The following is a 21,997-nucleotide window of genomic DNA, read 5'->3' on the forward strand; positions in this document are numbered from 1 at the left end:
CTGTTTGTCATTTTTATAAATGACCTGGAGGAGGGCGTAGAAGGATGGGTGAATAAATTTGCAGATGACACTAAAGTCGGTGGAGTTGTGGACAGTGCGGAAGGATGTTACAAGTTACAGAGGGACATAGATAAGCTGCAGCGCTGGGCTGAGAGGTGGCAAATGGAATTTAATGCAGAAAAGTGTGAGGTGATTTATTTTGGAAGGAATAACAGGAAGACAGAGTACTGGGCTAATGGTAAGATTCTTGGCAGTGTGGATGAGCAGAGAGATCTTGGTGTCCATGTACATAGATCCCTGAAAGTTGCCACTCAAGTTGAGAGGGTTGTTGAGAAGGCGTACGGTGTGTTAGCTTTTATTGGTAGAGGGATTGAGTTTCGGAGCCATGAGGTCATGTTGCAGCTGTACAAAACTCTGGTGCTGCCGCATTTGGAGTATTGAGTGCAATTCTGGTCGCCGCATTATAGGAAGGATGTGGAAGCATTGGAAAGGCTGCAGAGGAGATTTACCAGAATGTTGCCTGGTATGGAGGGAAGATCTTATGAGGAAAGGCTGAGGGACTTGAGGCTGTTTTCGTTAGAGAGACGAAGGTTAAGAGGTGACTTAATTGAGGCATACAAGATGATCAGAGGATTGGATAGGGTGGACAGTGAGAGCCTTTTTCCTCAGATGGTGATGTCTAGCACGAGGGGACATAGCTTTAAATTGAGGGGAGATAGATATAAAACAGATGTCAGAGGTAGGTTCTTTACTCAGAGTAGTAAGGACATGGAATGCCCTGCCTGCAACAGTAGTGGACTCGCCAACACTAAGGACATTCAAATGGTCATTGGATAGACATATGGACGATAAGAGAATAGTGTAGATGGGCTTTAGAGTGGTTTCACAGGTTGGCGCAACATCGAGGGCCGAAGGGCCTGTACTGCGCTGTAATGTTCTATTCTATTCTAAATAAAACAAATCCTCCCAAGGTGGGAAAAGAAAGGAAAAAAGTTAAAGGAATCAGGAATCGCCCCTGGTCACCGTTGACATATACGGTCCATCTCCAACCCCTCCCCTAATATTCAATGGCATCCAATCCCCGAAAGAGTACCGTGAATGACACCCATGAATTGTAGACACCCCCCACACGCCCCTTCCAGACTCCTCCCCTCCACTTTCTCTTGTAAACCCCTCCCCCAACCTCGGCTTAAACTGGCCAGCGTGGAGGCCCCCACCCGGGTCTCCTTCCCCCTTGCCCAGTCCCAGGAAAACCAAGAAATCCCCTTTAGCACACAACCCCTGCATACACACCCAAGCCCCAAAGAACCAACATTGCAAATGATCTCTTCACTTGTCCAAGTATATACAGCGTTGACTCATTTAGCACATACACCAACACGCAGTGAAAAAATAAAGTTACATGAGGCTACATCGGTACACGACCATTTCTCAATTCTGCATCACTCCTTCTGCCTTCGCAAACTCCTCCGCTGCTTCCGCCGTCCCAAAATAAAAGTCCTTGGATTTGTAGGTCACCCTCAACTTAGCTGGGTATACTATGCCGCACCGCACCGTGCTGATGTACAGTGCCTTCTTCACCCAGCTGAAGACAGCCAGCCTCCTCGCCAGCTCCACCGTAAAGTCCTGGTATATTCATATACCAGCTCCAGCCCACTGGACCACCCGCTTCTGCTTTGCCCAGCACAGGACCTTCTCCTTCACGCTATTCCTACGGAAACACAGAGTTATTACTCTTGGCGGCTCACTCGCCTTTGGTATAGGCCTCCACGACAGATAAGCCCGATCCAGTTCATATCGGGAGGGATCGTCCCCCTCCCCCAATAGCTTTGCCAACATCTATGATCTATGATCTATGATCTATGATCTATGATCGTGGCAAAATACTCCGTCGGCCTTGGGCCTTCCACACCTTTGGGCAGCCCCACGATCTTCAGACTCTGCCGCCTGGATCTGTTTCATCCAAGTTATTCTTGATCAGTGGCTGACATGTATCAACAAATTGAAGTGAATTTAAATTTTCAACTCGAGGGAGGTTCTTAAAAATGTTGTTTTAATTTATAGTCTAATTATGCTTTCAAAAATTTTTTTTTAAATGTTTTTAAAAATAAATTTACAGTACCCAATTTTTTTATCAATTAAAAGGGCAATTTAGCTTGGCGAATTGGTCTACCCTGCACATTTATGGGATTGTGGGGATGAGACTCACGCAGACACGGGGCTATTAAAAATTCTAAAATGAAAACAGAAAATACCAGGAAGACTCTGGTGACACCTGTGAGTCCATCTGGCTCCTCTTCAGAGCTGAAGAGAGGCAAAAAGGTGATGGATTCAAAAAATTCTAATTGGGTGTGGTTACTGGGATACGGGGATAGGGTGGAGGGCTTAAGTGCGGTGCCTTTCCAAGGGCCGGTGCAGACCTGATGGGCCGAATGGCCTCCTTCTGCACTGTAAATTCGATGATTCTATGATAATTAGATATCGACTGGAAAACAATTGGTCGGCTAAGGATTAACTGTCATTGACTGCATCAGATAAATATTTTTCCAAAATATTATCTATATCATTTGTGAAACATTTTCTCATTGTATGGCACATCGCTCTGCCACTTAACTGATCTGCATATTGAATATTGCACAGAGCATAATCTGAATGGACAAGGAACACATGACAGAGCATGAGATTATTTCACAAAGACTAGTCTTTCTATTACTTTAGATACAGAAATGCAGCCTTCAATGTTGTAATGGTGTGTTAAATGGATTCCGTGCTGTACTTTTAATCCTATTTATCAAAAATGGAATGAGGTAACATGTGTCCGATTTCTTCAGGAAATGTTTGAAATCTTTATAATGGCCATTTCTCATGCAGAATGCATTTAATTAGCAGTAATATCGTTTGTACCATTGAGCAAATATGTTGCACAAATAGCATAACATAAATTAGAATATTTATTTTCAACCTGATGAATAATGAAAAATGAAATGAAAATGAAAATCGCTTATTGTCACAAGTAGGCTTCAATGAAGTTACTGTGAAAAGCCCCTAGTCGCCACATTCCGGCGCCTGTTCAGGGAGGCTGGTACGGGAATTGAACCGTGCTGCTGGCCTGCATGGGTCTGCTTTAAAAGCCAGCAATTTAGCCCAGTGTGCTAAACCAGTCCCTGGTGGTTCTTTATAAATAAAAGGTGGTTCTTTTAACATATATTTTGCCGAGGGTTTGGAATTGCAGTCAACAGAAAATAAATGAGAATGGTGACCTCCATTTTCACTGTCTAACTTTCACGTGTACTGTTAACAGACAGACAGCAGAAACAAACCAGTTCTACGAAGAGCTGCCTGTTACATTCAGGATATTAATTTCATTGGATAATGAAAGGCAAGTGTAACCGCAAAAGGAGACAGATCATAAGGTAGTTTGTGGGTCACTAAAACTTCAGAGATTTGACTGTTCTGAGGTGGCAGAGAATGCCCCTATTGATGGATTTATTTGGCCTCTTTTGGGTCATGAGACAGGTCTTAAGACGAACATCCTTCCTGGTCATGAGGTTCCAAATTAATTAGAATTGTTAAGGTTTTTTCTTCACATGCAAATCACATGAACAAAGCTAATATAAAAGCCACCGCATTCAAACATTGTCAGACAACTGGGGCATTTGATTTAACAGCAGTTTCCTTATGTTTGCAAGTGGTGTGCAGGACTAAGGGGAAGGCAACAGGGACAAAGGCAATAAATAAAATAAACTAAGAGTGGGAAATGGAAAGATAAAGAAAGTAACTTAGTGAAGAAAAGGAAATTTGAAAAATGGAATAATGTTTCAGAGCAAGTGTTATATTTGTTTCAGAGTTTCCCAAGTTACATGTGGTGATAATTGACTATTTTGTAACCTTATGTTTGGTGTGAATTAGTATTTAGCTATTGTAACTTTACTGTGCTTGTTTGATCAATCCTAATTTACAATTGTATTCTTCAGTTTGACTGTAGGTTCTCTATTTCTGCCAAGCAAAAATTGTGATGCTCTCTTAGAAACAAAGAACATGGGATGAGTTTCTCTGTCTCCGAGTTGTGAGGTTGTGGAGCACAATTGTTTTCCCAAGACAAATGCAGCAAATGGCGATAAACAGCGACATCAGCCATGGATCATCTCACGGTTTTCCACTGTTCAAATTAGAGGTACTAAAGTACGAAGTTTATTTGATTTACTTCAAATGTAATTTGTGCGAAGTTTCTTTCTTTCGATAACCAGAGAGATCCATCCTGACAGGTGAGGAATGAATATATTCCTAGACTTCAAATACTGTGCAATGCCAGCGATTTCACTGCATCTCATTTGCCCAAGTTCGCCTTTTAATATTGAATATAAAACCTAGCTGGGCGTACACTTTATCTTGTATTTGATGCTGATAATTCCTGAGTAGTATTATTGTGGAACTTTTCAAATGTTCTGAGACAGCTGTTGACACTTAACTGGGACAGTACTTATTTTATCAAACCAATGTGTATTGAGAACATTGTGGTTAGATCTCATCAACAGTTCAAGCTAAACATTAGCAAGGCACAGTTGGCATTTTGGAAAAGAAGTTTCTAATGTTAAACAGAAATATTAGATGTGATTTACAGTAGGAGTGGTTCTATTCATAGATTGATGTGATTAACAAGTGCTGGTTCAAAACAACTGAGATGAGATTGCACCTAAGAGGTATTTTATGAAATACCACCTTTTCGTCAATGATAATTGTCATCATCCTACTGGGCTCCATTGTATAATGTGCGCACTCACAAAGTCATGAGTTAACAGGATTTACTGGGAAAATATCTGCAGTCTAGAAAATGTATTCCTATCTTAACTGATTAAACCAATAATGATTCCATTTTATTCGCCTCGATCATTTTTAAAATGATCTCCTCAAGTGAAGTTCATTCAGCTGAAAGCTTCAACAGCTGTGTGTGAGTGGGGCTATGGTGACGAGGACGGAATGGCAGCGAAATAATTATAGTGGCTGCAATGCCAGATTAATAAGGAGTGTCAATCCGGAGGACGGGTGACCTGAGGCTGGCAAGCCCCACACGTCAACCCAGGTTTTACTGATGCCACGGGCACTCAGCAGGTCAGTCATCTGTGTGAAGTCAACTATTGGAGGGAGAAGGGAGCATTTTCTGGTAAAAGTAAAGTATTTTGCTGCTGTATTTGTATTTCATAAAGTCAAATCAACAGAGTATAATACACAAAGGGTGGAGTTCTGCTCTTTACTCACATTGTAATTGGATAGGGAAGCTAAATGTATCATAATCACAGACACAGAACCCTATCTCCAGGCATGTAACTAGCATTTTACTTTTTTTTAAATTTAGAGTACCCAATCATTTTGTTTTCCAATTAAGGGGCAATTTCGTGTGGCCAAACCACCTACCCTGCACATCCTTGGGTTGTGGGGGTGAAACCCACGCAAACACGGGGAGAATGTGCAAACTGCACACGGACAGTGACCCAGAGCCGGGATCGAACCCGGGTCCCCAGCGCCGTGAGGCAGCAGTGCTAACCACTGCGTCACCGTGCCGCCCAACTAGCATTTTACTATTTGTAAGTGGGAAGAAACAGTTATTTTATCATCTTTAGAAAGTGTTTCTGTTACGGACAGGAGGGGGAATAATTTAAGCAGCACTAATTTCTCCTCTTGCTTCCCATCCATCAACAGAAAGGTGTTTTGATGTGTTTCCCTCTTTAAAAGGCGGGGTATATTTCCCAGTCCGTCAGTTTTGGTTTGATCAGATTTTCTATTGCCAACCCCACATCAAACTGGAGATGGGGGTGGGAAGTTCGGGTGCTGACCCGAAAGCGATGCTCCGACTCCCCCGCTGGTGGCGTGAATGAGGCCCACAATGTACGCCGGCGGGGGGATGTAAATAAATCGGATAGAGCGAGCCCGATGCTCTGGCCCTTTGCTCTGGTCCAGTGGCCGGGAATCATATGGCCACGGGTCACTTGTGGCCTCTACCAGTGTGGCCCTGTCATGGGGGACCCGTGGTGGGCCGGAGACAACCGTTTCCCGCCTGGCCTACCTCAGGGTCCACTGCCAGGGCCACACTGGTCGAGACCATCAGAGCCCCTCCAAGGGCACCCCCCCCCCCAGCAATGCACTGCCTACCCACACCTCCTCTACCAGACCCCCCCCCCCCCACTCCCCCCCCTACACCCCCACCCCCGGGCAATGCACTGCCTACCCACACCTCCTCTGCCAGACCCCTCCCTCCCACCCCCCCCCCCACCCCCAGGCAATGTACTGCCTACCCACACCTCCTCTACCACCCCCCACCCCCCCCCCACCCCCAGGCAATGTACTGCCTACCCACACCTCATCTGCCAGACCCCTCCCCCCCACCCCCCACCCCCACCCCCAGGCAATGTACTGCCTACCCACACCTCCTCTACCAGACCCCTCCCCCCCCCCACCCCCACCCCCAGGCAATGTACTGCCTACCCACACCTCATCTGCCAGACCACTGCCCCCACGCCCCTCCCTCAGGGACCCTGTAATAGGGAGACACCAAGGACAGCACGGTGGCGCAGTGGTTAGCACTGCTGCCTCACGGCGCCGAGGTCCCAGGTTCAATCCCAGCTCTGGGTCACTGTCCGTGTGGAGTTTGCACATTCTCCCCGTGTCTGCGTGGGTTTCACCCCCACAACCCAAAGATGTGCAGGGTAGGTGGATTGGCCACGCTAAATTGCCCCTTAATTGGGAAAAACGAATTGGGTACTCTAAATTTAAAAAAAAGAAAAAAAAGGCAATAGGGAGACCCTCCCCCACAAGGACCCCTGTAATAGGGGATCCCTCAGGGACCCCTGCCTAAAGGTACCCCCTCCACAGACCCCCCACACACATACTCCTCCTCCCACACACACTCACAGACCCCCCCCCTCTAGAAAAGGGATCCCTGGCTGGAATGGAATTTAAAAAAAATTAATTTACGGGATGTGGCCGTCGCTCGCTAAGCCGGCATTTATTGCCCATCCCTAGTTGCCCTTCAGAAGGCGGTGGTGAGCTGCCTTCTTGAATTGCTGCATGCCCTGGGGTGTATGTATACCCACTGTGCTGTTAGGAAGGGAGTTCCAGGAGTTTGAGCCAGAATAGATGGTGCTTGATGGTCGCGATGGGCTGAAGGGCCTCTTTGTGTACTATAAAACTCTCTGACTCTGTTGGTGCCTGTCTCAACCATTAATAATTGAAAGCAAGATTGTGGAGCCTTCGTTTTAGCAGATAATCTTCTGGCAAACCTGGGTAATTATGAGGGAACACTACCCCATACCCAAACGAGAAGAAATCACGAGCGAAATGGCTCGGGCAAAAATATTCACCAAGCTTGATGCCTCAAAGGGTTTTTGGCAGATTCAACTGGATCAGTCTGGCAGGAAGCTGTGCACTTTCAACACTCCATTTGGCAGATACTGCTACAATAGGATGCCATTCGGCATCATCTCGGCCTCCAAGGTGTTCCATCGCATCATGGAACAGATGATGGAGGGCATCGAAGGGGTACGTGTCTATGTAGACAACGTTATCAACTGGTCCACCACACCACAGGAGCACATCAGTCGTCTCCAGCGTGTCTTTGCACGAATACGAGATCAGGGCCTGCGCCTCAAACGAGCCAAGTGCTCTTTTGGCCAGACTGAGCTAAAGTTTTTGGGGGACCACATCTCCCGGTCAGGGGTGCGGCCAGATGCCGACAAAGTGGCAGCCATCGCAGCCATGCCGCAGCCGGCAGACAAGAAGGCAGTGTTACGCTTTCTCGGGATGGTCAACTTCCTGGGGAGGTTTATTCCTAACCTTGCCTCGCACACAACGGCTCTTCGCCACCTGGCCAAAAAGACAACGGAATTCCAGTGGCTGCCCGCACACCAGAAGGAATGGGAGGAGCTCAAGATCAAGCTCACCACCGCCCTGGTGCTGACATTTTTCGATACCACACGGGAAACAAAGATCTCAACTGACGCCAGCCAGTCCGGCATTGGGGCGGTACTCCTGCAACGGGACGACACCGCCTGTGCGTCACGGGCCATGACCCCCACAGAACAGCGCTATGCGCAGATTGAAAAGGAGTGCCTGGGTTTGTTGACCGGCATCGACAAATTTCACGATTATGTGGATGGTCTTCTGCAGTTCACTGTAGAGACCGACCATCGCCCCCTGGTCGGCATCATTCAGAAGGACCTCAACGATATGACCCCTCGCCTCCAGTGCATTCTGCTCAAGCTCCGGAGGTACGACTTCCAACTTGTCTACACCCCGGGAAAGGACCTCATCATCGCGGATGCTCTGTTCAGGGCGGTGAACACACCGCGGGGGGGTTCGTCTGTCAGGTTGACAAGTAGTCTTCACATCGGCCAATCTGCCGGCCACTGACGCATGTCTGGCCCACATTTCCCGTGAGACTGCGGCTGACCCCCTTCTACAGCGTGTAATGCGCCACATGACGGGAGGGTGGCTCAAGGGGCAGTGCCCACAATTCTACAATGTCCGGGACGATTTGGCCGTTATTGATGGTGTCCTCTTGAAGTTGGACCGGATCGTGATCCCACACAGCATGCACCGGCTTGTCCTCGAACAACTGCACGAAGGCCATCTCGGGGTTGAAAAGTGCAGGCGGAGGGCCCGAGAGGCTGTGTACTGGCCGGGAATCAGTGACAACATAGCCAACATGGTGCTCAACTACCCCACCTGCCAAAGGTTTCAGCCGGCGCAGCCCCCTGAGACGCTTCAGCCCCATGAGTTGGTCCCCCTGGGCGAAGGTGGGCGAGGACCTCTTTCATGTGCTCGGCAGGGACTAAATCATTCTGATTGACTATTTCTCAAATTATCTGGAGATCATACGCCTGCACGACATGACCTCATCAGCTGTCATCCGGGCATGCAAAGAAACCTTCGCTCGCCATGGAATTCCGCTCACTGTCATGTCTGACAACGGGCCTTGCTTTGCGAGCCAAGAATGGTCTTCCTTTGCCACTTCATACAACTTCACACACGTGATGTCCAGCCCCCTTGCATCCCCAGTTGAATGGCAAGGCGGAAAAGGGCATCCACATTGTGAAGCGGCTCCTCTGCAAGGCTGCTGATGCCGGATCGGACTTCTAATTAGCCCTGCTGGCCTATCGCTCGGCCCCACTGTCCACGGGCTTCTCGCCAGCCCAGCTGTTGATGGGTCGCACCCTCAGGACCACTGTGCCGTCCATTCATGTTCCTGACCCCGACCATGCTCCAGTACTGCAAAGGATGCAACAGCAGCGTGCTCAGCAGAAGGTGGCACATGACACTCAGGCAACTGATCTTCCTGCCCTGGCGCCTGGAGACAACGTCCGCATACACCTTCCGGAGGGTGGCTGGTCGGCAACCGCTGAGGTTCTCCGCTGCGTGGCTCCCCGCTCGTTCCTGGTTCGCATGCCTGATGGCTCCATTCGCCGATGTAATCGGCGGGCCCTTCGTCTGGTTCCGCGCTCGCTACGAGATCATGCACCGGTGCCACGCCCTCCTGTTGTCCCTGATGTCAACTTCGTTGAGCTTCTTGCCACTCTGCCAATTCCTCTCTCGCCTGTGGCCAGGCCCATTCCTCAGCCGGTGGATCCTGACCCACCCTTGAGGCGGTCAACCCAAATTCGTCGCCCACCTGATAGACTGGACTTATGAGCCTGTTAGCACATTGGACTCACTGAATTGTTTTACAGACTGTTAACGTGTTTCTTTCTTGTCGTTCCAGGAGTTCTCTTTCAATATTTGATGATTGCACTTGTTTTGTTTGTGCTACAACCTCGTTGCTCTGTTGCACCTGACACCTTCCTCTGTATATAGTTTAGCCTCATGTACATGTTGTAAATATTGCGCACACATACTCAGATGCACTCAGTACACACTTCTATTTATTAGCATGTAGGCACATGTCCTTGTGAAAAGGGGGGATGTCATGATATCCATATTAACATATCATGGTGCAATCACACACACACTGATGGACAGGTAGACGGACCAACCAACACACGCACAACATCGCAGCCAATCACCAGTGAGAGCACACGCACTATAAAACAGGGAACACCACAGTTCCCGCTCATTCTACCAGGAGATAGCTCAGAGCACAGAGCTCACAGTGCGCCACTCAGACATAGACCATGTGCTGTGTGCCTCACTAAGATAGTGAGAGGGCTGGATCCACAGGTTAGCTGGTGAAGCACGAACCACAGCCAGCAGTTAGTAATTGTTATTGTTTAAGACAATAAAACAGAGTTGTACCATCACAGCCGTGTTGGATCATTTGTGCATCGGAACACCCAACACGACAGTCTGCAGCTCTATATAGCAGCAACACAGACAACAGTCTGCAGCTCTATATAGCAGCAATACAGACAACAGTAATATTTCCAGTCACAGGTTTGAGAAGCGCTGTCAATGATCCTTGGCAAGTTGCTGCAGTAAGATAGTACACACTGCAACCATGGTGGGCCAATGGTGGAGGGAACAGGTAATTAAGTTGGTGGATGTCAATGGTTAATTATGGTACCTAATGAGGTAGGTCTTGTCTCTTGGGGTTGGGCCCTTCCCACTCCTTCCAGATGATTCAGCAACCTCTTGCTCTCGTGCCTCCTCTTCTTCTCAGACATGGTCACTCGGGTTTGAGGATGACTTGCTGCTCCTCCAATTGAATGGGTTCTGAGATATCGGATAAATCCAGTGCACGTTTAACAGACTCTGCCAGATGTGGCACAGATGCTGCTGGGAGGATCGGGTGGATGAGCGGTTGGGAGGTTTGTGCGCGCTCTCTCGAATCCCGTTACTTCACCTCTGCCTATTTCCAATGAAGTCCCGCGACGTGTCCTGCTCCTTCCCAAATGAAACATCTGCATTTTGGTAGGTCGCAAGACAGGGACTCCCATGAACCACGGGGGGTGTTTTAATTTCTTTAGCGATGTTTTGAGGACATCCTAAAGTGTTTCCACTCTCATGCTGCCAGTCTCCTGCTGGTGCCAAGTTCTGAGTAGGGTAGTTACTTCAGGAGACTGGCACATGGAGCACGACCGATATCTCCCCAATGGAGTTGGTTTTGAGTGACTTGTGCCTTGGTGCTGGGCATATTGGCCAAGGTCTTCCAGGCCGGACAAGAGCTCCCAGTCCTTAGACAGTCTTTAACTCAAAAACCCATCTCCTTTTCAGTCCCAGAGTAATTTTTGCTAAAAGGTAACACAATCTCAATGACTGAGTTAAAATTATTCCAACTGACCTGAACATGTTGCCACCTGTAACAGAAACTTAGCAACACCCACATCATTTATATCGATAGCAATTCTCATTCTTAATAGGAGACAATTCTAATTTCCACTTCATCAAATGGTTTTTAACACAATGATTGGAAGAGGAAAATGAGAATATTTTAAAATTGACTGAGTGCAAAAATAACCTCGACAGCTTGAATAAGTCTGTAAACAAGCACTTATTATTAAACATGGGGAGGCTGGGAGATGGTTTGCAGCATAACAATTAGGAATAGAGACATTAGCTTATTTATATCTCCCCTTCCATTTCCTAAAGGGGCACATTCTACTGCCTTGACTGAGATTGGAGGAGGTTACACCACTGAGTTAGTTACTAACTGTCCACTCAAAGTGAGGGAGCTGCAAGTAGCAATTTTAGTTCTGAAATTTAGTATGGCAAAATATAATTGTGATCTATCGAAACATTCGATCGGATCCAAAAAGTGAGCCCTTGGGCTGGATCCTCTGATCCTGCGGCTATGTTCCCAGGATCCGTCTGGTCTTACAACCAGAAGGTTGGCGGCGCCCCTGCACTGACCCTCCGCCAGGCGGGGGGGCTAGCAGCCAGACAGTGCCTGCGGATATGGCCGGAGAATGGCTGGATCCATGGGCACGCACGCGCACAGCAGCGGCCGCACTATGCACCATGGCGCCAGTCATGACCCGGCCTGTCAAAAACTACCCCCCCTGTAACCAGCCTCGCCATCCCCGGACCACCCCCCACCAGTCCCCCAGGCCCTGCCGAAGCCCCCCTGCCAGTGGGATGGCTCCCCCCCCCCGACTGTGGCGCCGCTGGACACAGTCCGCAGCCGCCACACGAGGTCCCTGAACGTTGTGAGGACGTGCGACTGATGCCGTTGGCGACTCGGCCCATCGGTGGAGGGCCGCACGTGACACCCTGAGGCCGTCCATACGGCGTGCGCCATACTCCCCGGGGTACGCTGTTTTTGAGGGGGCGGAGCATCGCAAACTCGGCACCCCCCCCCCCCCCCCCCCGCCCCCCCCCCCCCGATTCCAGTGTAAAGGTGGATTCCCGGCCGATTGCCAAACGTTGTTTCAGCGGCATCGATTGGAGAATCCTGCCCCTCATGTCAACTTTGCAAAGAAGTGTCTCTCAGTATTCTGGCTAATATTCATCCCTCAATGAACACTACTAATGGCTGCCCTTTAACCTCACTGCTGTTGTAGGATCTGGCTGTGCGCTAATTGGCTGTGGCGTGTGCCTACAAAACAATGATGGCAATCTTCAAGAAAGTAACTCATTGGTTATAGAGGCCTTTGGGACGAGGAGGGCACCATCCAAATGTAAGTTTGCTCTTTGAAACATAACGTACTGGCATCAGCCTGCTTAATTGTGGCACCTTTGCCAGTGGGTTTGTAGGTTCAATTCCCACACCAGGATGATCAAGTCTGACATTTCCGAACTGAGGGAGTGTTCCACTGTCGGGAGAGATGTTAATTCATGGATTCGTCTGACATTCCTCACAGCTAAAAATAAACTAAGTGGTTATTTTTTTCCCGGATTTGTTCAGATGTCGATGTAACAACAAATTAATTGAGTGTAAATACTTTCAGCTGTCATCAGATATGGGAAAAGACAAATCCAAGTGCAAATTGTTCCTGCCTTTTAAATCAATTCTGTTTTAGCAATTCTTTATGTTGAAAATCTCCACTCTTTAACCATTGAATCTTCCAATGGTTAGAGCACAGAAGGTGTGTCCATAGCTGCCTCTCTGTAACTCCCCTGCGAGGCGCTCTCGTCACAATCCCCTTTCGAAAGCCACAGTTGATGCTGCCTCCGCCCATTCTCGGGCCGTGCATTCCACATCCTAACCCCTCGCTGCCCCTTCCTAAATTACTGTTGCTTCTTTCGGAAATCACCTTAAATCAGTGTCCTCTGGTTTAAATCAGTGTCCCCTTGCGCCTGTGCACACACCCTTCATCATTTTGAACACCTCGATTAAATCGCCTCGCAACCTTTTTTCTGAGGAGAACGGCCCCTCTATTTTCCAATCTAACCACATACCTGGGGTGGGATTCCCCATCCAACGATGCTGGAAACGAAACGATTGGGCGGAGAATCGCGCGTGAGCCGATAATTGTTGCCCGCGCTGGGCGCCTGATGGAATGCCATGCTCCGGCGTCTCGCCAGCGGTGCCAATACATTTTACTCCGCATGTACAGTAAACACTGTTCACGTATCATTAACGGGCCCGACCCGGTATTCTCTGGAGCCTCCGCGGTGCTCTTTCTCTGCCAGGAGGAATTACCGACAGTGAGTCTGTGCCCGAGCCCCTAACGTTATCCTGGGTGCTGCAGCTGTGCCAACTTAACTGGTGTCTAAATTTATGGCCTTATGGGCCCTAACACTGTGTCTAGGTGGATCCCCAGACGGTACAGCAGGAGCGGAGGAGGCGGTCTGCTGTGGCTCCTGCCCTGCGATCTGGGTCCCCTTTAGCGATGGTGCCTGGACGGGGCCGGCAGTCTCTCGGGTGTCCCAGGTGGCGTGATGTCGCCCAGTTCTGCCCGTTGCCCGAGGGTAGCGCCAGGGATGGTGGCGGGGAAACCTGAGGTGCTGTGGTGTTCGGCACCCTCCCACAGGGGTCGCCGGCAGGGCCCCCATCATCTCCCCCTCCTCCTTGGGAAGCAGCTATCCCCTGAGGCTCCTCTGTTAACTGGTGCTGCCAGTCTTACAGGTCAACTCTTGCCCAGGGTCTCAATGCACGCAGCCATGGAGCTCAGGGACTGGGCCACCTCCCTCTGTGACTGGCTCAGATCAGCAGCACACAGGAAACACTCTCGACGCTCTCGAGTACCCTCGCAGGGCACCCCTGCTCCAATCACGTGCACCAAAAAAAGTCAGCTTGGCACTGCCAGGCAGGCACCAGCAGTGTCAGGACACCCCCCTGCCCAAAGGGGTCCACCCATCCCCTGGGAGACCCCCATGAGCCATTCCATATGGCCCCAACTTGTGGGGTCCAGCGCTGACCGGCGCTCGCCGAGGTCTGTGAGGCAAAGGGTTTGAATCCCAAAGCCTCAGCTACCTCGGGAATTGGCACATTAAAGTGAGACTCACTGCCTCGCTCTAATATGCAGATTTACCAATAAGTGATCCCGCCTATTGATGGTGAGATTTACATCACAACGTCTAACGGGATCTCGTTCAATCTCGGGAGGTGTTACGAGCCGGGTTGATCCCGGAAGCCGGGGTCTTCCAGCTTTCATTGGCCACGCTGGGCCGCTTTGTGCTGCGGTGGGCCACACTGGGCCATGCTGGGCCACACTGGGCCATGCTGGGCCACACTGGGCCACACTGGGCCACACTGGGCCATGCTGGGCCACGCTGGGCCACACTGGGCCATGCTGGGCCACACTGGGCCACGCTGGGCCACACTGGGCCACGCTGGGCCACACTGGGCCACGCTGGGCCACACTGGGCCACGCTGGGCCACACTGGGCCACGCTGGGCCACGCTGGGCCACGCTGGGCCACACTGGGCCACGCTGGGCCACGCTGGGCTGCTTTACAGGTGCAGCGTGGCCAATCGATTGCGCCCCTAGAATTATTTTCACCACTGGGGAGCTGAACTCCGAGATCGGGCTGCATCTCGAAAGGGTGCCCCAATCTCTAAGTGAGTTTGTGAGTCCCTCCCACCCATGGGCAATGTCACCCCCCCACACACATGGGCATCACCCAATACACCCCCAAGTGAGGCCCCCCTCTTCAGCCCCCCCCCTACACGCCTTTGCAGGCCCCCCCTTCTAGGACCCCACCCGCCAGCCCCCCAACTTCCCAGAGGCCCATTCTTACCTGCCCTGCAGCCCCTCCCCCCCCCCCCCCCCCATCGTTCATACCCCCCTCTACCCTCCTTTCATGGGAATGGCTCCCCTCGGGCCATGACCCTTGGCACTGCCACCGTGGCACCTGGGTGGTGCTCCTGCTGGCTGGACAGTACCAACTGGGCATCTTGGCAGTGCCAATGTACCAGCTGTGATGTGCCATGGTGCCAGCTGGGCAGTGCCAAGGTGCCCGCATTCCTGGAGGGGAGCCAGTGAGCAACCTTGCAATTTCGCTACGCACCCAGTGGCCTACGATGGCCTGGGAGTCTCCCTGGGTGCCGTTCCGCCTGGTCCAAGTTTGTGTGGACTGTTTGAACGGTGCCCAGTGTGGCTTCCTGGGGAGGCCAGTAGATACCGGATAAGTAGGCCTTAAGAAGGTTTAAGGCCCACTTACTGTGAGTGCAGCTTATCCCACCCATTGTGGGCGGCTTCCTGATCGTGACGCCTTGCGGGACTTGGGTAGATCCCACGAGGCGTTGTGGCTGTCGGGAAGTTCGCGGGAGGCTTCTCCCGGGATGTACCAGCCATGCCGCGATCCCATTGGTGCATGGCCAGTAGATCACGCCTCTCTGTTTCTCTCTCCTCAGACACTATCAGATCTGCTGAGTTCCTCTGTTTTTATTTTAAAACCGTGGTTTCATTGCTGTAAAGAGTCCTGTGGAGATGCCAAGCTAACATCTCTTCCCACGTCTACTAATTGGAGAGAAGTGGGAGCGTTTCTAAAATGCCTTAGTGCGTGTCTAAGTAGTTACAAATAATGGAAGAATAATGTCCAGGCCCCGCTCTACACTCCTTCTGGTCAGGGTACAGGATGGGTGACTCCAGGTGAATGGTCATTACGCGGAGGTCCAGCAATGATTTTGATGCCTTAACGTGAGAGAAATGAGGAGAGTGTGGAATTTGAAAATATTTTCATAAACAAATGGTATAAGTGGGTTTAATGCGTCTCTCACACTTTCACTAGTTTTTGCTCTCCAATGTGATTCCAGTAGGCTAAACTTTGCTACTTTGGTAAAGTTTGCTCATTAATTCCCATACATTATCAGACAGGTGAACAGCTGTGTTTAATTCTGTGGCCTGTGACCTTCCCTTTGTCATCCTATGCCTGGTGTTTGATGGGGCTGGGACGATAAGGGGGTGTTCATCTGTCATTGCTCCATCATGTCCATTCTTCTGTCAAAACAAAGTGGTTACGGTTGGTTCACTTAAACCACAAGTTGCGTCAAAGCAGTTTCCTCTTTTCTGTAACATGTTAAGATATTAGCTGGCAGACCAACAGGGTGTGGATTTAGACAAGTGCAACCAGCAGAACTGCCTCGTAAATTTCACCCCGGTGATTTCTGAAGCCAAGTGATATCGATGTGAATTACTGAAGCTGGTAACTGAAGGGTCGGGAATGTTCCACTTTCACCGAAAGTAAAGATTGATTACTCAGTCTTGCCATTGTATCAGTGAGACCAGAAGACATCATGTGCACTCTTCTCAAATGATACAGAGAAATGGATGTGTGTGATTTTGTAAGGTCAGCCTGTTTTAAATAATTGTCAAACACTCCCTGCTTCGATTGACTAATTCACAGGGGCGTGTGCGCGAGCAAAATACCCACTGATTCAGCAGGTCTTAAAGGACTGCTGCTCACAGCTTAAGCAATTCTGCACAGCTAGAAAAGATTAAAGCTTTGAAAATGGAAGCTATCGAGGCCAAGGGTAGGACCCTCGTTGAGAATGAAACTCTGGAGGTCTTACTCAAAAAGATGGGCTTCAGGGCGGCATGTAGCGCAGTGGTTAGCACTGCTGCCTCACGGCCCTGAGGACCCGGGTTCAAATCCTGGCCCCGGATCACTGTTTTGTGGAGTTTGCACATTCTCCCCTGTCTGCGTGGGTCTCACCCCCACAACCCAAAGATGTGCAGGGTAGGTGGATTGGTCACGCTAAACTGCCCCTTAATTGGAAAAGAAATTGGGTAATCTAAATTTATTTAAAAAAAAGATGGGCTTCTTTATTTAGCAAGGGGTGGTGCATTTGAGATAGCAGCGGTGTGGTAAGTTGGCTGTAGTGGAGTTAATGTACTCTTTAATTTTCCTAGATTGTAGGAGCAGCAACAGCAATTTGCATTTATATATAACCCTTTTGGCAGATTAAAAACATCCACGACAGTCTTATCAAACAAAAATTGACACAGAACCACATATAGAGATATTAGAACAGGTTATCTAATGCATGATCAGAGATTTACACTTAAAGGTGAAGAGAGACAGGCAGAGAGCCTTAGAGAGGAATTTCCAGAGTTTAGGATCTAGGCATTTGAAGGCAATGGAAAACCGCTCAAATTTGGGGGTGTGGCAGAGGATAGAACTGAAGGAGTGCAGAGATCTCGGAGGGATGTAGGGCTGGAGGAAGTTCCAGAGATCTCGGAGGGATGTAGGGCTGGAGGAAGTTCCAGAGATCTCGGAGGGATGTAGGGCTGGAGGAGGTTACAGAGATAGGGAGGGATGTAGGGCTGGAGGAGGTTACAGAGATCTCGGAGGGATGTAGGGCTGGAGGAGGTTACAGAGATAGGGAGGGATGAAACCTTTCAGATACTTTCAAACACATAACTGGCTATGTTGGTTATAGTAGAGTTCTGCTGTCACAAAATGTTTCTCACCATTATGTACCACCAAGTATACAGCCAGCAAATTACACGTCCCCGTATTCACACAAGTGGAATAGCGTCCAGGCCCCTTAGTGTCATAGAGTCATAGAATTCATAGAATTTACAGTGCAGAAGGAGGCCATTTGGCCCATCGAGTCTGCTCCAGCCCTTGGAAAGAGCACCCTGTCATAATATACATCAGTACATTATGGTGCAATCACATACACACACTGATGGACATGCAGTGGGACCAATCAGCATACACAACACCGCAGCCAGTCACCAGTGAGAGCACACGCACTATAAAGACAGGGGACAGGAGAGTTCCCGCTCATTCCAGCAGCAGCCATCTCAGAGCACAGAGCTCACAGCCTGCAACACAGACATTCACCATGTGCTGAGTGCCTCACCAAAGCTAGTGATAGGAAAGGGTCTATAGTTAAGCTGGTATATACCCACTTTTACATGCCCATGTTAGCATAGTTGAACAGTTAATAAAATAGCGTTACACCACTTCCAGCATTGTTGGCTTGTTCGTGAACCAGAGCACCCAACACGACACACCCTACTTAAGCCTACGCCTCCACCCTATCTCTGTAACCCCACCTAACTTTTTGGACACTAAGGGTAATTTATCATGGCCAATCCACCTAACCTGCACACCTTTGGACTTGTGGGAGGAAACTGGAGCACCCGGAGGAAACCCACGCAGAAACGGGGGAGAACGTGCAGACTCCGCACAGACAGTCACCCAAGGCTAGAATTGAACCTGGGACCCTGCAGCTGTGAAGCAACTGTGCTAACCACTGTACTACTGTGCCACCCACACAATGTCAATGGCCAAATATCTATGATGAGGGGGGGGGGGGGGTTTACTGGGGAGAAGGCAAGCTTGCTGCCCAGTGGGAAAGTCAATGGTAAACAGACTGTTGGAAATGCTTCCCTGTAATCAGGAAGAATCAGAGCAGTGTGATGGAGGGGGGAGGGAATCCGAGGGCGACAGTCAGGAAAATGGGAGGGAGGCAAAGAATGGGGATTTGGCCTGGCCCACAAGCAGTGGCACAGAGTTTCTGTACTGCCAGGCTTCCCAACACCTGGGAAAGCGGTGTGTCAGCAGTTCAGTCTAAATTAGGCTCTCTGCACAGTGGGAGGCAGATTTAAATATAATAATTAAATGTTCTGCCTCTTCACAGAGGTGATAGATGTGCAGCCTGGCATGTTACTGTATAAATGGTCGCATTCAAGGATGCGCAGGTGCAGATACACAGCATGCTTTTCTTAAATTTTGCACGTCAATCCAATCAGGCAACTCTTTTGAAATATAACCCGTGCGACTGGTATTCACTTAAAGTAAAAGTGCCGCAGCCTCATTTAAACTCTTAGAGAAACCACACAAACTGTCTCCCATTGGGTCATTATAAAGATATTACCCAGAGAATCCAGAGCGGGGTTCCATACAGAGATTGAAGCCCGAGTTCCCAAAAGCTCAGAGCTCCGACTATTCTCAACTCATTATTTTTATTTACTCACTCACCCACTCATGACAATTTAAGAGATTTCACGAGTGCAGCAAATAAAAAACTGGGCCACGGTGAAGACTGGCAGTAATTACAACGATAAAACTGAGTAAGCATTGTGGGAAAATGGGTCCTGTAAATATAAATGCCAGCTTGAGACAGGAATCTTCAAAACGGCTGAAGAGGCTGGTTTAGCACAGTGGGCTAAACAGCTGCCTTGTAGTGCAGAACAAGGCCAGCAGCGCGGATTCAATTCGGCCTCCCCGAACAGGCACCGGAATGTGGTGACTAGGGGCTTTTCACAGTAACTTCATTGAAGCCTACTTGTGATGATAAGTGATTATTATGATATTATTATTATGTAACTCCCACTTTCAATGGGACTGTCCTTGCTGCCCACTCCCGGGAAAAACATGGGGAATATCACCGTCAGGTAACTAAAATAATGTGCGAATCCATTAGGAGGAATTTGCACGTGAAATTGTGATCACCTTTCATACCGAGAATGCAGCCAAGCCACTGGCAGGCTATTGGCTTTGGCGGGGGTGGGGAGAGGGGGAAGGGGAGGTGGGGGGGGGGAGAGGAGAGGTTGTGGGGGAGGGAAGGGAGGTGGTGGGGGGGCGGGGATGGGGGGGAAGGTGGTGGTGGGAGAGAGGAAAGGTGGTGGGGGAGGGGTGAGGAGAGATGGTGGGGGAGGGGAGAGAGGTGGGGGAGGGGAGACGAGAGGTGGTGGGGGAGGGGAGAGAGGTGGGGGAGGGGAGAGGAGAGGTGGTGGGGGAGGGCAGAGAGGTGGTAGTGGGAGAGGTGGTGGGGGAGGGCAGAGAGGTGGTAGTGGGAGAGATGGGGGGGGGGGGGGGGCGGGGGGGGAGATTTGGCTTCCAGCCCGTTAATTTCACTCAAAGTAACGGCAAGTTGCTGTTTGTATGTTCTTGTCGGTGAAGGGCCGGAAGCTCAGTATGGTCAGCAGGAGCGGAGACTGGGAATGGGTCTGCTTACGGGCACCTGGATTCCCGATCCAGGTGGCGGGAAAGGAGAATCCCGGCCAACTTCTTCGATGTGGAAATAGAAATATTGCGATCGGTCATGAAGACCACACATTAAAACAGCAAAGAAGGTTCTGATTATTCTTTTTTTAAATTTAGAGTACTCAATTTCTTTATTCCAATTAAGGGGCAATTTAGCGCGGCCAATCCACCTAACCTGCACATCTTTGGGTTGTGGGGGCGAAACCCACGTAAACACGGGGAGAATGTGCAAACTCCACACGGACAGTGACCCAGGGCCGGGATCGAACCTGGGACCTCAGCGCCGTGAGGCAGCGGTGCTAACCACTGCGCCACCATGCTGCCCTTGAAGGTTCTGATTTTAACAGGCTGGCCAGCTCTGCTCCTTATCTCTGGAACCTTGCAAACTTAGAGCAGTGACGACACCTTTTCACACATTAGGAAATATATCTGGGCTAAAAGGCTGGGCTAATAGGTAGAATCCAGCTTTAAGTCTGCCGATTACAATCCCTTTGTTTCTAACCACAAAACTGAAAAGACAACACTGGGCGGCACGGAGGCACAGTGGTTAGCACTGCTGCCTCACAGCGCCAGGATCCCGAGTTCAATTCCGGCCTCGGGTGACTGTGCAGAGTCGGCACGTTCTCCCGTGTGTGCATGGGTTTCCTCCGGGTGCTCCGGTTTCCTCCCACAGTCCAAAGATGTGCAGGTTAGGTGGATGGGCCATGATAAATTGCCCCTTACTGTCCAAAAGGTTAGGTGGGGTTACTGGGTTACAGGGATAGGGTGGAGGTGTGGGCTTAAGTGGGGTGCTCTTTCCAAGGGCCGGTGCAGACTCAATGGGCCGAATGGCCTCCTTCTGTACTGTAAATTCTATGAACCTAGCATCAAAGAGCCTAATTATGGGAAACTAAACCCGAGCAGTGAGATATTGACCAAACCCCATTTATAAAACATTGGAGATATGTCTCAAACAGGTGCTGCACTCCCACACTGCAAGAACATCATGGGGCTGTGCACTCATTTAAATTTAATGAGCTTTGTGACTAGTTCAAGCACTGACTCAAAGTGCTCAAAGTGTGCACATAGTGGGCGAAATTCTCCCCAAACGGCGCGATGGCGCCGACTGGCGCCTAAAACGGCGCCAATCAGACGGGCATCGCGCCGCCCCAAAGGTGCGGAATGCTCCGCATCTTTGGGGGCCTAGCCCCAACATTGAGGGGCTAGGCCGACGCCGGAGGGATTTCCGCCCCGCCAGCTGGCGGAAACGGCCTTTGTTGCCCCGCCAGCTGGCGCGGAAATGACATGTCGAGGCGGCGCATGCGCGGGAGCATCAGCGGTCGCTGACGACATTCCCGCGCATGCGCAGTGGGGAGAGTCTCTTCCGCCTCCGCCATGGTGGAGACCGTTGCAGAGGCGGAAAGGAAAGAGTGCCCCCACGGCACAGGCCCGCCTGCGGATCGTTGGGCCCCGATCGCGGGCCAGGCCACCGTGGGGGCACCCCCCGGGGTCAGATCGCCCCGCGCCCCCCCCAGGACCCCGGAGCCCGCCCATGTCGCCTTCTCCCGCCGGTAAATAGGTACTTTAATTTACGCCGGCGGGACAGGCAATTTATCGGCGGGACTTCGGCCCATACGGGCCGGAGAATCCAGCAGGGGGGGGCCCGCCAACCGGCGCGGCCCGATTCCCGCCCCCGCCGAATATCC

The 21,997-nt window shown here is 50.3% G+C and overlaps 1 long non-coding RNA gene across 3 annotated transcripts in view; it reads left to right on the forward strand.

Moving 5' to 3' along the window:
• The window catches only part of LOC140394888 (uncharacterized), a 55,881-nt gene that overhangs the window by 12,041 nt on the left and 21,843 nt on the right, over nucleotides 1–21,997 (forward strand). Inside the window, exons 1-4 of one of the 3 annotated variants that reach the window (XR_011936064.1) lie at nucleotides 3,682–3,823; nucleotides 3,975–4,174; nucleotides 10,646–10,793; nucleotides 12,486–12,602. This is a non-coding gene — a long non-coding RNA (uncharacterized lncRNA). Of the gene's footprint in view, nucleotides 1–3,681; nucleotides 3,824–3,974; nucleotides 4,175–10,645; nucleotides 10,794–12,485; nucleotides 12,603–21,997 lie in introns of those variants that run through there. The other 2 variants (XR_011936063.1, XR_011936065.1) reach the window with 2 other exon arrangements.

Source organism: Scyliorhinus torazame, chromosome 18 (assembly GCF_047496885.1).
Source record: "Scyliorhinus torazame isolate Kashiwa2021f chromosome 18, sScyTor2.1, whole genome shotgun sequence".
In the NCBI taxonomy this organism is placed as follows: domain Eukaryota; kingdom Metazoa; phylum Chordata; class Chondrichthyes; order Carcharhiniformes; family Scyliorhinidae; genus Scyliorhinus; species Scyliorhinus torazame.